Source organism: Muntiacus reevesi, unplaced genomic scaffold (assembly GCF_963930625.1).
Source record: "Muntiacus reevesi unplaced genomic scaffold, mMunRee1.1 SCAFFOLD_170, whole genome shotgun sequence".
Classification (NCBI taxonomy): domain Eukaryota; kingdom Metazoa; phylum Chordata; class Mammalia; order Artiodactyla; family Cervidae; genus Muntiacus; species Muntiacus reevesi.
In genome coordinates this window covers 131,864-144,969 of record NW_027077891.1, presented here as the reverse complement: position 1 = coordinate 144,969, position 13,106 = coordinate 131,864, and the positions used below count along the sequence as shown (strand labels likewise).

The following is a 13,106-nucleotide window of genomic DNA, read 5'->3' as shown; positions in this document are numbered from 1 at the left end:
ATTCAAGTCCTTTGCCCTCTTTTTGGCTGTGCCACAAGGCTCGCAGAATCTTATTTCCCCGACCAATGGTTGAACTTGGGCCCAGGCCCTTGGCAGTGAAAGACCACTGGACTACCAGGGAATTCCCACCTTTGTTCATGTTTAGTGAAGTTGTTTGTCCCTTTGTTGTTGATTTCTGCTGTTGATGAGTAGATGTCGTAGATATAAAATCCTTATCAAGTTATATTATTTGCAAATATTTTCTCTCACTCTGGAGATTATCTCTTTACTTTCTTGATAATGCCCTTGAATATACAAAGATTTTAATTAAGTGAAATTCAACTTATTTAGTTTTATTTTTTTTTACCTGTGTTTTTGGTGTTATATCTAAGCTTCCATCAGCAAGTAAGGTTGTGTGCATTTACTTTGTTTCCTTCAAGAGTTTTATGGTTTTAGCTGCAATATTTAGGTGGTTGCGAATTTTAATCATAGTTGTATATGATGTGAAGTAGGGGTCCAACTTCATTCTTGTACATGTGGAAATCCAGTCATCCAAATGCCATTTGTTGAAGAGACTGCTCTTTCCCAGTTGATTGGATTTGGCATCCTTGTCAAAAATCAATGGGCTGTAGATATATGGATTTATTTCTAGAGGCTCAGTTCTACTCCACTGGCCTATATGTCCGTCCATATACTAGTACCACTCTGTTTAAAATACTGTAGCTTTGTTACGTGTTTTGAAATCTGGAAATCTCAGTTGTTCATTTCTTTTTTCTTTTTAAGGTTATTCTGGAATATCCAGGGCTCCTTTAATTCCATATGTGCCGGACCAGCCGGGAGATTTCAGCGAGCAACACAGCGCGTTCCTTTAGGCTAAGAAATAAAGACACAGAACAGATGGGGTCGAGAGGATCGCTGCAGTCAGCGATGATTCTTTATTTCTCAGGGTTACATTTATACTACACCAAGAAGAGAATCTTAAGAGGAGAAAATATTTTTTCCATCACTTTGAGATAACAATCACCAGAACTCTCTGATAACGTCAAGGGATAAGAAGGGCATCCCGTTTATCTTAAGGGTGGTCGTGAAAGGCTTATCTATCTGCATCATGTGTGCATTCAAGGCTTACTAGTGTTTTGATTAACTTTGGATTCCAGGAGAGGGGTGGCGGGACAGAGAGCTATGTCCTTGAAGGGACCCTTGATAATCAGTCAAGGCAGCTCCCAGAGTCAGCTCTTTCAAGCCGCTCCCTGCACATATGTATCTGAATGTTGACCTATACATTTCTGAAAAAAAGCTGTTGAAATTTTGGTAGAGATTGTGATTAATGTGAAGATCACCTTAGGCGAGGTTGTCATTTTTGACAATATTAAGTCTTCCTCCCCATGGACTGTGAAAGTCTTTCCGTTAATTTAAGTCTTCTTTAGTTTCTTTCACCAATGGTTTGTAGTTTTCCATGTACCAGTCTTTCACTTCTTTGGTTAACGGTGTTCCTAAGTGCTTCATTATTTTAAACACTAAAGGAAATCACGTTCTTCATTTCTTTTTGGGATTGTTCATTGCACATGGATAGAAACAACTGAAAACTGTGTGTTGATCTTGTATCTTGCAACTTTACTGAATTTGTTTACTAACTTGACTAGCTTCCTTTGGAATCACTGGAGTTTTCATACATATGATCATATAATCTATAATAAGATATAGTTAAAATTCTTGCTTTCCAGTTTGAATTTATTTTTTTCTTTTTTTTTTATTAGTTGGAGGCTAATTACTTCACAACATTTCATGAATTTCTTTAATTTCAACGTCCTATCTAATTACTCTGATTAGCACTTCTAGTACATCTTTGAATATCACTGATGAAAGTGGGCATCCTTATCTTGTTCCTGATCTTAGAGGGAAAGATTTCTTTTTCTCACCATTGAGTATAATGTTAGCTGTGCAGTTTTCATAATTGCCTTTATAATTTTGAGGAACTTTCCTGCCATTCCTTGTTTTTGAGAGTTTCTAATCATGAAAAGACATTGAGTTTTGTCAAGTGCCTTTTCTGTACCTTTTGAGAGATTCATATGGTTTTTTATCCTTTGTTCTGAAAGTGCTATATTACATTGATTGATATTCCCATGTTGAACCACTCTTCCATTCCTGGGTAAATCCCACATGGTCATGATGTATACTCGTTTTAATATGCTTATTGAATTGTGTTTGCTCGAATTTTGTTGAGGATGTTTGTATCCATATTTATAAGAAGTATTATCTGTAGCTTCCTTGTGATATCTTAGTCCGAATTGATATCAGTGTAACAGGGCCTCATCAAAAGAGTTAGAAAGTGTTCCCTTCCTTTCAGTTTTTTTCAAATAGTCTTTGTTTTCTGTTATCAGTATAGGCACTCCTAGCCTCTTTTGGTTAGTACTCATAGGGAGTATCTATTTCATTCCTCTTATCTTTCAATCTACTTAAGTCTTTGGATCTAAAGGGAATCTCTTGTAAATAGCATATAGTTGAATCATGCTGTTTTATCCATTCAGACAACATCTGCCTTTTGATTGGAAAGTTTAATCTGTTTAGATTTAAAATAATTGCTGACAAGGAAGGACTTCCTTCTATTGTTTGGGTGTTTATATTACGTATATATTATAGCTTATTCTCCTTCATTTCCTCTATTGATGCCTTTTCTTGGGGCAAACCCAGGCCCCAGCAGTGAAAGCACCAAGGAGTCCTAACCACTGGACCACCAGGGTTCTCCTGATTTATGCTTTCTCCAATGTGTAGTTTGTTTTTCTAGTGAACTGTTTTGATTGGTCATTTTGCTGCCAGTGATGCCCAAGTCTGCCTGAGCAATGGAATCACATGTATAAATTTTTAGACACATGGATTCTGCAACTTCTCTACAAACTGTAGGTCAGAGTCTGCAGAGCTATGTTCCAGGATTGCACGAATCTAAAGTTCTATGATTCTCCTAAGGCATTCTGATAAACTGCTTAACCAAAGTCCTTCTTGGGGACTAGGAAATCTGCAATTGTTTTCACTAGTGTTCTATATACACGTCTTCCCTTCCAGTGCCTATTGAGCATTAAAATAAAGGTCATTTAGACAGCCAACACCGCAACTAGTCAAAGTCAAGGAGGAACCTCTAGGCGATAATATACTTCACTCCCCCCATCCTCTGAAAAATTTATAGCAACAATCCAGAAACCTGAAAGAGGGAATAGAGCTAAAAATGTTATAGGTAGCTTCTATCCTGTTAATCTTTCTGATTTCAAGGTTCATCTGTGGTACTTTTATCTTAAACGCCTGTAAACCAAGGTTGTTGCTTTAAGAAAGTATTGGTTGTAATCAAATTTTTTCTGTAATCAAAACAAAATACTGTGTGTGTGTGTGTGTGTGTGTGTGTATGTGTGTGTGTGTGTGTGTGTGTTGATTTGGGACCCTGAGTTTAACTGATAACACCAGCAGTTTGAGAAAAAGTGAAATACAGACACACATAACTGTTTTAATAAGAGGAAAATTTAGTTATTTTAATGTGGCCTTGCACGAACAAGGTCTTAGTTATACTCTTGCTCTTTGGGAACCAGTAGCTCCACTTCCATAGTTGACTTTGCTAGTCTTCAAATCAAACTTAGTTTCGCTCTTCTACTAAAAGTTTCCAGAGGCAGTTATCAGTCATTTGTTTTGAAGAAGTTAGCAGTGAAGTAAAACAGAAACCTAGAGATTGTTGTCAATATTTTAAGATGGAAAGTTGTGCTTGTTGGGGAGTTCAAGTATTGAATCCAGTCTTTTTAAAATGCTGTGTATATATTCCCATTTTTTGCTGGTCCAACCAAGAAACAGGCATAAGGTGTTATTCAAAATGGAGTACATGTTACTTTTTTTTTTTTCATAATTAATAGCCACCTTTCTGGGGCTTCCCCGGTGGCTCAGTGGTAGAGAATTCACCTGCAATGCAGGAGATGCAGGTTTGATCCCTTGGTGGGGAATATCCCCTAGACGGAGGGCATGGAAACCTACCCCACTAATTGTGCCTGGAGGCTCCCATGGACAGAGGAGCCTGTGGGCTAGGGTCCATAGGGTCACAAACAGTCGGACATGACTGAATTGATTGAGCGCGCGTGCGCACGCACACACACACACACACACACACACACACACACACACACACACACACACACAGAGCCTGTCTTCTAGGACACACATCTCTAGCAGAGGAGAACCACAGAAATGTTTTAGAAGAAGGCTTTCATTCTTTTTGTTAGCCACAATATATATTAAACCACCTTTGACATACAGGAGATATTTAGGATTGTGTTTATGGCTAACTGGACTCATAAGTGGGTGAGAAGATACCTAGCCATGGGCATTTTATACTGCTTACTTCCATTCACGCTCCTTTGAAGATCAGATTGGAATTAGCTCTTTGCAATGCTTTAGTATATCTTTTTGGTTTTGAGAGTCCAGTCGGTGGATTCATGTTTGGCTCGCTGCATAAGAACCAATCAGTATAGTTTGGTAACAGCACAGATTCCCAACTTTTCTGTCCACGCCTCCCCCTTCCCCATCTTCTGTTCAGTTGGTCTGGGTTAGTTCCTGGAAATTAAAGTTCTCCAGCAGGCAGGTATGGGAAATATTCTGCAAGAGGCCTCTGAAGAGGTGTTTGAGTCAAGAATGTTATGAATTGCTGGAATTCCAGTATGGAAGCTACCACCACAAGTTCCATGACTTTTCCCTCCAAATTTACAGGTGTGACTGTGTATGAAACAAAATGTGGACCACAGCCTTTGGAGTCATTTCTGCTGCCTTGGCAGTGGTGAGTGGCTTTGGCCTGATGTTGTACATTGGGGTGCCATTTGTGATCATAGTTGCAAATTCACCATTTCTTATTCTAGGCGAGTAAAACAAAGCACGAGGCTGCACACTGTGTATGTGGGGGTGTGGGGTGGGTAAAGGAAGGGTATTGTGTTAGATTAGGCAAAATAGTTTTATATAGGTGACTCTACAGATCCACAATGAGGAATCAGGAGAAAAAGAAAATCAAATGGAATTACGTACCTTTCAGTTCAGTCACTCAGTCTTGTCCAACTCTTTGTGACCCCATGGACTGCAGCACGCCAGGCCTCCCTGTCGTCACCCACTCCCGGAATTTACCCAAACTCATGTCCATTCAGTCGCTGATGGCATCCAACCATCTCATCCTCTGTCTTGTGTGCCTTTAAGAGTTGGAAAAATCTAGTACCCCAAATGGAAAACACAGACCAGGGACATGAACAAGTAGTTCACACACACACACCCCCATGCACAAACACACACAGAATCCAAAACACTAGTCATTGAAAATATAAGAAAGAAATATTTGATCTTTCCATTAATCGAGGGATGCAAATTAAACCAAAAGTGAGACACCTTGTCTTTATATTAGATTAATGAATATTATAGCAAGACTGAAGGTTTGGGGAAGGTTGTATGCAAATAAACACACATTCTGCTGAGGGAAATTTGTAAATTGGTACACGTTTAAAATATAACTTTCCAACAAATCAAAAGACTTAAAAATTTAAAATGGAATCTGACCTGCCAACTCCACTTCTGGGAATTTGTCCTAATTATTGGACAGGTGCTCACAAAATAGAATAAGGATGTTCATTTCAGTGTGATTTACAATAGGAAAAAACAAGAACAGGCTAATTGTATGATAGCTTATGGTGAATGATGTTGGATTCGTGATCTCCAAAGAATATTTAGCTTCTTCTCTTCCAGGGACCAGGCTTGATCACTCAAGAGCTTTTGTGTGGCAGAGCTTTGTTAAAGTATAAAAAGGGACAGAGAAAGCTTCTGACATAGACATCAGAAGGGGAGGCAGAGCGCCCCCCTAGCTAGTCTTATCAAGGCCTTATATACTTTTATCAGGCCCACTCCCACAACACATCTTAAATGAACAAGATTAGAATGAACAACAGAAAGATCTTGCCAGACCCACTCCCATGATATACGTTTGAGATGACGAGAGTAGTGAGAAGGCTCCTGTTAAGGAGAAACAGGTCCTCAAGCAAGACGCACTGTCATAGTCACTAAGACAATGCAATGCAGAAAAGGCCGTTTGTCATTTTCTCCTTGGGAGCCTCAGACCACTTTCTCCTTCTCGGGGGCTCTGGACTCCTTTCTCCTCCTCGGGGGCCCTGGCCGTCTTATCAACTTACCTAGGAATTGACTCTCTCATTCCCCCCATTTCTTTTAGGGGGATCATGCTGCCAAGGGAAAGGGCCATCGTTTCCATTCCATAACTACGTCCTGCTGTTGAGGGGCATTGTCCCTAAGTTGTCGAGACAATATATTCTCCTAACCGTCATATTGAGGGTCTCTGCTCCAGCAGCCCCGAGTAATAGTTGGAGGAGGCTGTGGCACTTGTAGGAGCCTGGACAACCATTTGTAACTTACAAGCTTACAGATGGTTAGAAACAAACCCCATTTTACAGTTACAGATGTAAGGCAAAATACCCATCAAGTCAAGTTAAAACATAATCAAAATTAAAAGTCACATTATGTCCATAGTTACATCAGTCCATTTTAGTGTTGTTAGATGTCATCAGATCAAGACGAGACATCATATACAATTGCTGTCAGTGCAGGTATTTGCAGAGCTGAAGAAACTCCTTTCCTTGAAGTGGAGGAACCCATCATGCAATGCCTTTCCCTGACTAGGAGGTTGAAAAGTTGAAAGCTGAGTCACATAGTTAATTCTAAGGTTTCAGGATCTATGACAATATCTGTGCATGAAAACGGTCTCATAGAGACAGTCCCTTCTTCTTAGGGGCAGTTCATGCCCTCGTTGAAGTCATGGGTAAAACTTTAAACCAACTGTCCTGGGTTTCCTGAGTTAGCTTACATGGATGTCCTTCAATAACGGCATTAGCCTTCTCAACCTTTCCTGAAGATTGGGGTCTCCAGGAACAGGGTATGTAATATTCTATTCCTAGAACTTGTGACACCCCTTGAGTTACAGTAACTTTAAGACAGAGCATTGTTGCTCTGAACTTTAGAGTGTGAGATCCCACTTACATCATGAGAAGTCCGTACAGTAAGGTTTCGCCCATTCCTTAACCTCAGGATTTAGTGGATACTGCTTTTGATGTGAAAATAGGTGAGGGGTTTTGAGCTTGATAACAACAGGAACAGCATTTTGTGCTCAATTCACAGTTTTTCCATCAGCCCACACTCTAGGATTTACATTTTGTTCACTTAAGAAGGCTCCATATTCATGAAAACAGAGGCCTGGACCATGTTCAGTATATGCCTCCCTAGAAGGGGCGAGGGAGACTCCAGCTTGATCAGAACCTCGTGAGAAAAACAGCACAGAGCCCCAGTTGCAGCTTAAAAGATAACTGAAATAATAGCATTTGGCTCATCCTGACAGTCCCATTACAGTAGTGGATCAGGAGGAAAGCAGACGAGGGGCTTCAGTGAGCACAGAGAAAGTTGCCCCACTGTCCAAAAGAAAATAAATCGACTGCTCCCCCCACCCCCGCCAGAGTTATTAATCCCCAGGGTTCCACAGGTGTAATTAGAATGGGAGCTCGTGTAGGGACCCCCAGGCACTTTCAGTCCCAATTGCCTTGAGGGTCCAACCTCTGGGGCTTATGTCTCAGAGGGTAATCTCTCCTCAGGTGTGGTCATTTTATAGACCCGGACATGGAACCAGGTACAGCTTAGATGCCTCTCCGTTCCACCGTAATAACAAGTCCACCCCTTCTCACCTCAGATACTCGGGGCACTTTTCAGTCTGTTTCAGAGTGGATCTAACAGCCATTGTTGGGGCTTGAATCTTTTGCCAGGTTTTTTTTTGTTTGTTTCTTTTTTTTTTCCTTCTACTTTCCTCCCCGTATTCTTTACCATGATATTCCAGCTGAACCAGCTGTGACAGTTTTTCAAAGACTGATTTGGTCCAAAGGTCTGTTTTCATAACTTATGGCAGAAACCTGTAGTTGACTGAGTGAGAAATCTATCTTTCAGATTATTCCTTCCTCTGTACTTTTGGGATCAAAGTCAGCAAACTTGCGGAGAGCTTCCTGTAGTCTATCTAGGAATTTATTAGGAGCTTTCTTCTCTCCCTGTTCTGTGTCAGCCAACTTAGCATAGTTTAAAGTCCTAGTGTGCACTCACTTGAGTCCTTCAAGAATACACCTGGCAAAGTGGTTCTGATCCCACCTTCATTTAGGCATGCTATAGTCACAGTCTGGCTCATCATGGGAACTGCTTGGCTCCTAGGAGGGAGGAGGGCTATTTTGTGTTCCCTCCTTCCCCATGTCTCATGCTTAAGCCATTCATCTCCAAAAATAGTAGCTTCTCCCAAAACTCGAGTTCTCGAGTCAGGAGTCAGCATCTGTCCCAAGACATGTTACATCTCTCCGAGTAAGGCCATAAAGTTAGTCATGTAAAGGCTTCTATGAATTGGGACTGTTTCAGTTTCTACTGAGACTGAGGCAACCCCTTCTGGAAGGGTGCCCTGACTCAGCCTGTTTAGTTGGGAGCCCCAGATACAGGGGCAAAGTAAGAGAAGAGGAGGCAGCTGAAGGTTTCACACTAAAATCTGCAGCCTTAGGACATAAGTCTGGCACGTCTCACAGCGAGATACAGAGCAACACATATGGCCCTTCTACGCATTTCTCTTGTTTTCTGCAGAACTGATCTAACTGTAAAACAATATTATAATTGAGACCCTTCAGCCGACCAGTCTTCCCCATCTTCCAAAGGATACCATGGTCATTCGGTATCAAACAAAATGACCAGGCATGTCTTTTTTAAACTCTGAGAGTCAAATTTATCCCTGTTTTGAAAATACGATTTTAAAGAGGTGGTTCTGGATCTGCTAGCTCCCATCTGTAAGAGAGAAAAAAGCAGCACCCACAGCCGTGGCTTCTTTCCACCGGAGGTGTCCCTCCCTGCTCTAGATGGAGGTGTAGACAGACGTTTCATTGAAGCTTTCCTTCCCTGGTTGGTCTTAGTCTGTCCCTTACCGACACAGGTGACTTACCCGTCCCTCCCGGTTCAACCACTGAGGTGGGGTGGAGATGCACCAGGGGTAGACCTGATGGCATCCCAGACTGATGTCCAGTTCCTCACCATTAAGACCTTTGTCTGATTTTCCTTCCTCCTCTGATGCCACCTGGGGTGGAGCAGAGTAGCTTTCCTGGAACGTTTCCCAAGCTAGTTTTCTAGGGGAGGCATCCATGTTCCACGTGCCTGTGCACATTCCCGAGTACAGTCCTGACCACAATAGAAGCTTTGAGTTATAAAGAGATGAACAAAAAATCCAAGATATCTCTTCTGAGTGTCACCACACCAGTATATGTGATAGCAAAAGGGGGAGTGGAGGGTCAGCCAGCGAGGAAAAAGTGATTTCGGTCCTCAAGTTACTAGGGCCAATCCGTCCAGTTCATTCCCACAGATTCCACAAAAGGAATATCTAGGGAGTTGAGACACAGCCATTGGAGAGCTTTCTCTGGTCTGCGGAGAGCTTTCTCTGGTCTGCTAAGAGCTAGCACTACCAAAGGAAGCCCACCACAATTCCAAGCTGACCAGATCCTGCAATTCCCGATCTGTGTATTCAAAAATCTCATGGTCACCAGCAAGGCTTCTACCCACATAGATCAGAGGCACAGCCATGACAAAGACTTACTTTTAGGACTCTGGACCCTGAGGCAGCCAGCCAAAAGAATGACCTCTAGCCTGAGAGACGTTCCTGGAACTAGAGCTCCGCCTTGCTCCCAAACGTGCTCTTGTAACTTCCAGCTCCTAGCAAGGCTAGGCGCTTCCATCCATATAGTTTGAGGTCTAAGTAAAAGTACAGAGTAACGGCATGGATCACAAGTCCCTTGAAAGTTTATGATCCGACAGGTTAGGTTAGTAGTTCTAATTCCCCGGGCAATTATGGAATGGTCAAAGAGACCAGGGAAAGGTGACCGAGAAAGGAAAATTTGGTCCAGACGCGTCGCCCATTTCTGGCCCTTCCCCTCGCAGGGATGTTGGGTGTCTCTTGGCATTGGGAAGTCGGTATATAAACCCTGACAAGGCTTCCATTTTGGGGTCTGGCTTCCGTCATTATAAGGCACCAAAAAACCCCAGTGCAGGACTCATCACTTGCTTTGCACAGGACATGACATTCATTCACACAAGCACACCGCAAGATCAGTGAGACCTTGACAGGCAAAGAAAACTGTTTGAGTTGATCTTGTTAATGTTAAAGGGATGTTTAAAAAATGCGGAGACTGTCTCTTTCTATAACAGGTGTTGGAGTCGATGACATGTTTATCATGATTTCTGCCTGCTAGAAGACCAGCCTCACGGATAGTATAAGCGAATCAATGTCCAATGTCTATTCAAAAGTGGCAGTATCCATTACAATCACCACCATCACCAATGTCCTGACCTTCTATAAAGGAATTATGACCTCTTTCATAATAATAAAGAGAACCCGACCTCTTTCAGGCCCATACAATACTTTTGCATTTATATAGGAACAATCCTGCTCCCTTGTTATTTTCATAACATCATCTGTTTTGGAGCATTTATGGCCATGGATGGGAAAAGAGAAGTAGTCTGTCTATGGTGGCTGAAGAAGCAGGAAACTCCTGACCAAAAATGTTCATCGTTAAAAAAGTCCTTTTGCCTCCCAGGTAATTTTCTCCAAGATGAACATAAAGCTGATATCCATCCAATGAATCTATTCCTTTTTCAATTTATTTTTTACTGAAGGATAATTGCTTTACAGAATTTTGTTGTTTTCTGTCAAACCTCAACATGAGTCAGCCATAGGTATACAGATATCACCTCCCTTTTGAAACTCCCTCCCAACCCCACCCCTCTATGTTGATTCAGAGCCCCTGTTTGAGTTTCCTGAGCCATACAGCAAATTCCTGTTGGCTATCTATTTTACATATGGAATCCAGTGAATCTGTTCTTTAGAGAACATTTTAGTCCTTTTCTCACAAGCACCGAGTCCAAGTTTTTTGCAGTGCTCCTATACTTCGTACATCATAAGTGTATATATGGGTGTTTCTGAGTGCAGGAAGGTTTAGACCTCTGAAATTTGGCAAGGGACGACTCCTACACCACACAATATTGTAATGTAGAAGAAGACTATTTTTCAAGTTGTGGTCCCAGGGTTATGGTTATCATTACTGAGATTCTTGACTACTGGGATAAAGATACTAGGCAACAATTGGCAAAATGTCTGGCAGATTTTGAAAACAGTGAGTATATATATATAAATCTTACAGAATTTTGGTTATGAGAATATATAAGATATATGGGAAACCTCCATCACGATATAAATGATAAGACAGATTTTCTAAGCAATAAATGTACTTTTTAAAAGGAATTTCCACTTTTTCTGTATAACATTCATATTACATCATCACAGGAAATCATTTGTTCCCAGGCCTTCATTCAAACCATGAGTATGTCTTCTTCAACTAATAAGAAACTGATATTACACCAGTTCCAAGACATGGCCAAGAAGTGTGAAGTTCCCCTAATGGTATACAACCAGGTTTTCACATATTTGGATCAGTATTCTGCAATATTAGAAAACACTGTTCAAAATGTGACTGTTTCATCAACAGCAATGGTCATTGTTTCCTTATGGTTAATTCCTCATCCCCTGTGTTCTTTGTGGGTAACTTTTGCAATTGCTTCTGTGATTATGGGCCTCATGGGTTTTATGGCCTTCTGGAATGTCAATCTCAATTCCATAGCCATGATTAATCTTGTCATTTGTATAGGGTTTTCCTTTGACTTTTCTGCTCACATTTGCTATGTGTTTGTTTCCAGTTCAGACCCCTCAGTAAACTGAAAAACTGCCGGGAACCGTTACGGGAGGTCCCGCCCGTGACAAGGTCATGAAGAAAATACCGGGCAGGCAAGGCCGTCAGAGACCCCATCCATGACGAGGTCACGAGGAAGAGACCTGACAGGCAAGGCCGTCTAGGATAAGGGACCCTCCAGGTTGACCTCAGCCTCTACCCCACCCTGTATCCTCCCCCCTTTTTCTGCTGTTGTTCTTGTTTGCCCTGTTGCAGAATCTTGTCTTGCCTGCCGACAGCTCTCCTGCTCCTCTTTCACTGAATGAGGACCAACTTAAAACCCTAATTAATAAATCTCCTGGACGCTGGTACCCTATGAAGGGGCCAGAGATGAAGAAGATGCTTCAATTCAAACCCTTTTGCTGGCATTCTGGCTTGTATGATAAATATGTGTTCTCATTGCAAAAAATGCTCTTGATTGTTCTAAACATCCTAAACACAGTACGCTAACAAAAGAAACTATTAAGCATAGGCCCCTCCGCGGGGTGAGAAAAGCTCCACAAATAATAGTCACAAATGTGCCTAATAGAAAATACTTTAGATAGAGATTAGCTGGCGACTTCTTGCAGGTAGTTAACGTTTAGACTAAGAGCCTGTTTTGTGCCATATCTGCTGTTTCTGCAGTCCTTCGCATTTCTGTTCTGTAAAAACGTAATCCTGTCTAGTTCCCATAGAGATGATGCCTATTAAAAAGAAAATAGATTAATTATAAGAAAAACAGGGTCGGCTACGGAAGTTGCTTAAGTCACACCAGGTGCAAGCCTTAAATGTTAGCAGGCCTGAAGGCCAAATGATAAGAAAGACTCTTGTGAATGAAAAGTATGTGGGTGACATCCAGTTTCTGTTGAAGGTCAAGTTGCTGTAATGATTTGAGATGACCTGTGTGTGAGCAACATGCACTTCCCCCAAGGACGCTGTTAAGGGCATAAAGGGGCCGGGCGAAAGTAAACCTCAGACTCAGCCCCGAGCTTTTTCTCACTCTCTCATTCGCCGACGCTGTTCATCCTGAGGGTTCCCCTGGATCCCGCTGGGCTGGACCCCGGCAAAAAGCCATTGAGGCATTGTATCTGCTGGGCCACCCTGTGTTACAAAGTGCATTTTAAACAATAATAGGTGTGTGTGTCTTGTCTGCAGCTAAAGCATACTTCTTCAGGACATTTTTAAAGATTGTTTCTTGTGATGGTATTTGGAGCTGCTCATGGACTAATTTGTATCCCAGTATTATTAACTGTTTTTTGAAAGTTAGTTTGAACAACCATAACAAACCAAAGACCA

The 13,106-nt window shown here is 41.7% G+C and overlaps 1 pseudogene; it reads left to right on the top strand.

Annotated features, from left to right (window-relative positions):
- The first annotated feature begins 4,287 nt into the window (after positions 1-4,287).
- LOC136155215 (patched domain-containing protein 3-like) lies at positions 4,288-12,788 on the top strand (annotated as a pseudogene).
- The last annotated feature ends 318 nt before the right edge of the window (positions 12,789-13,106 follow it).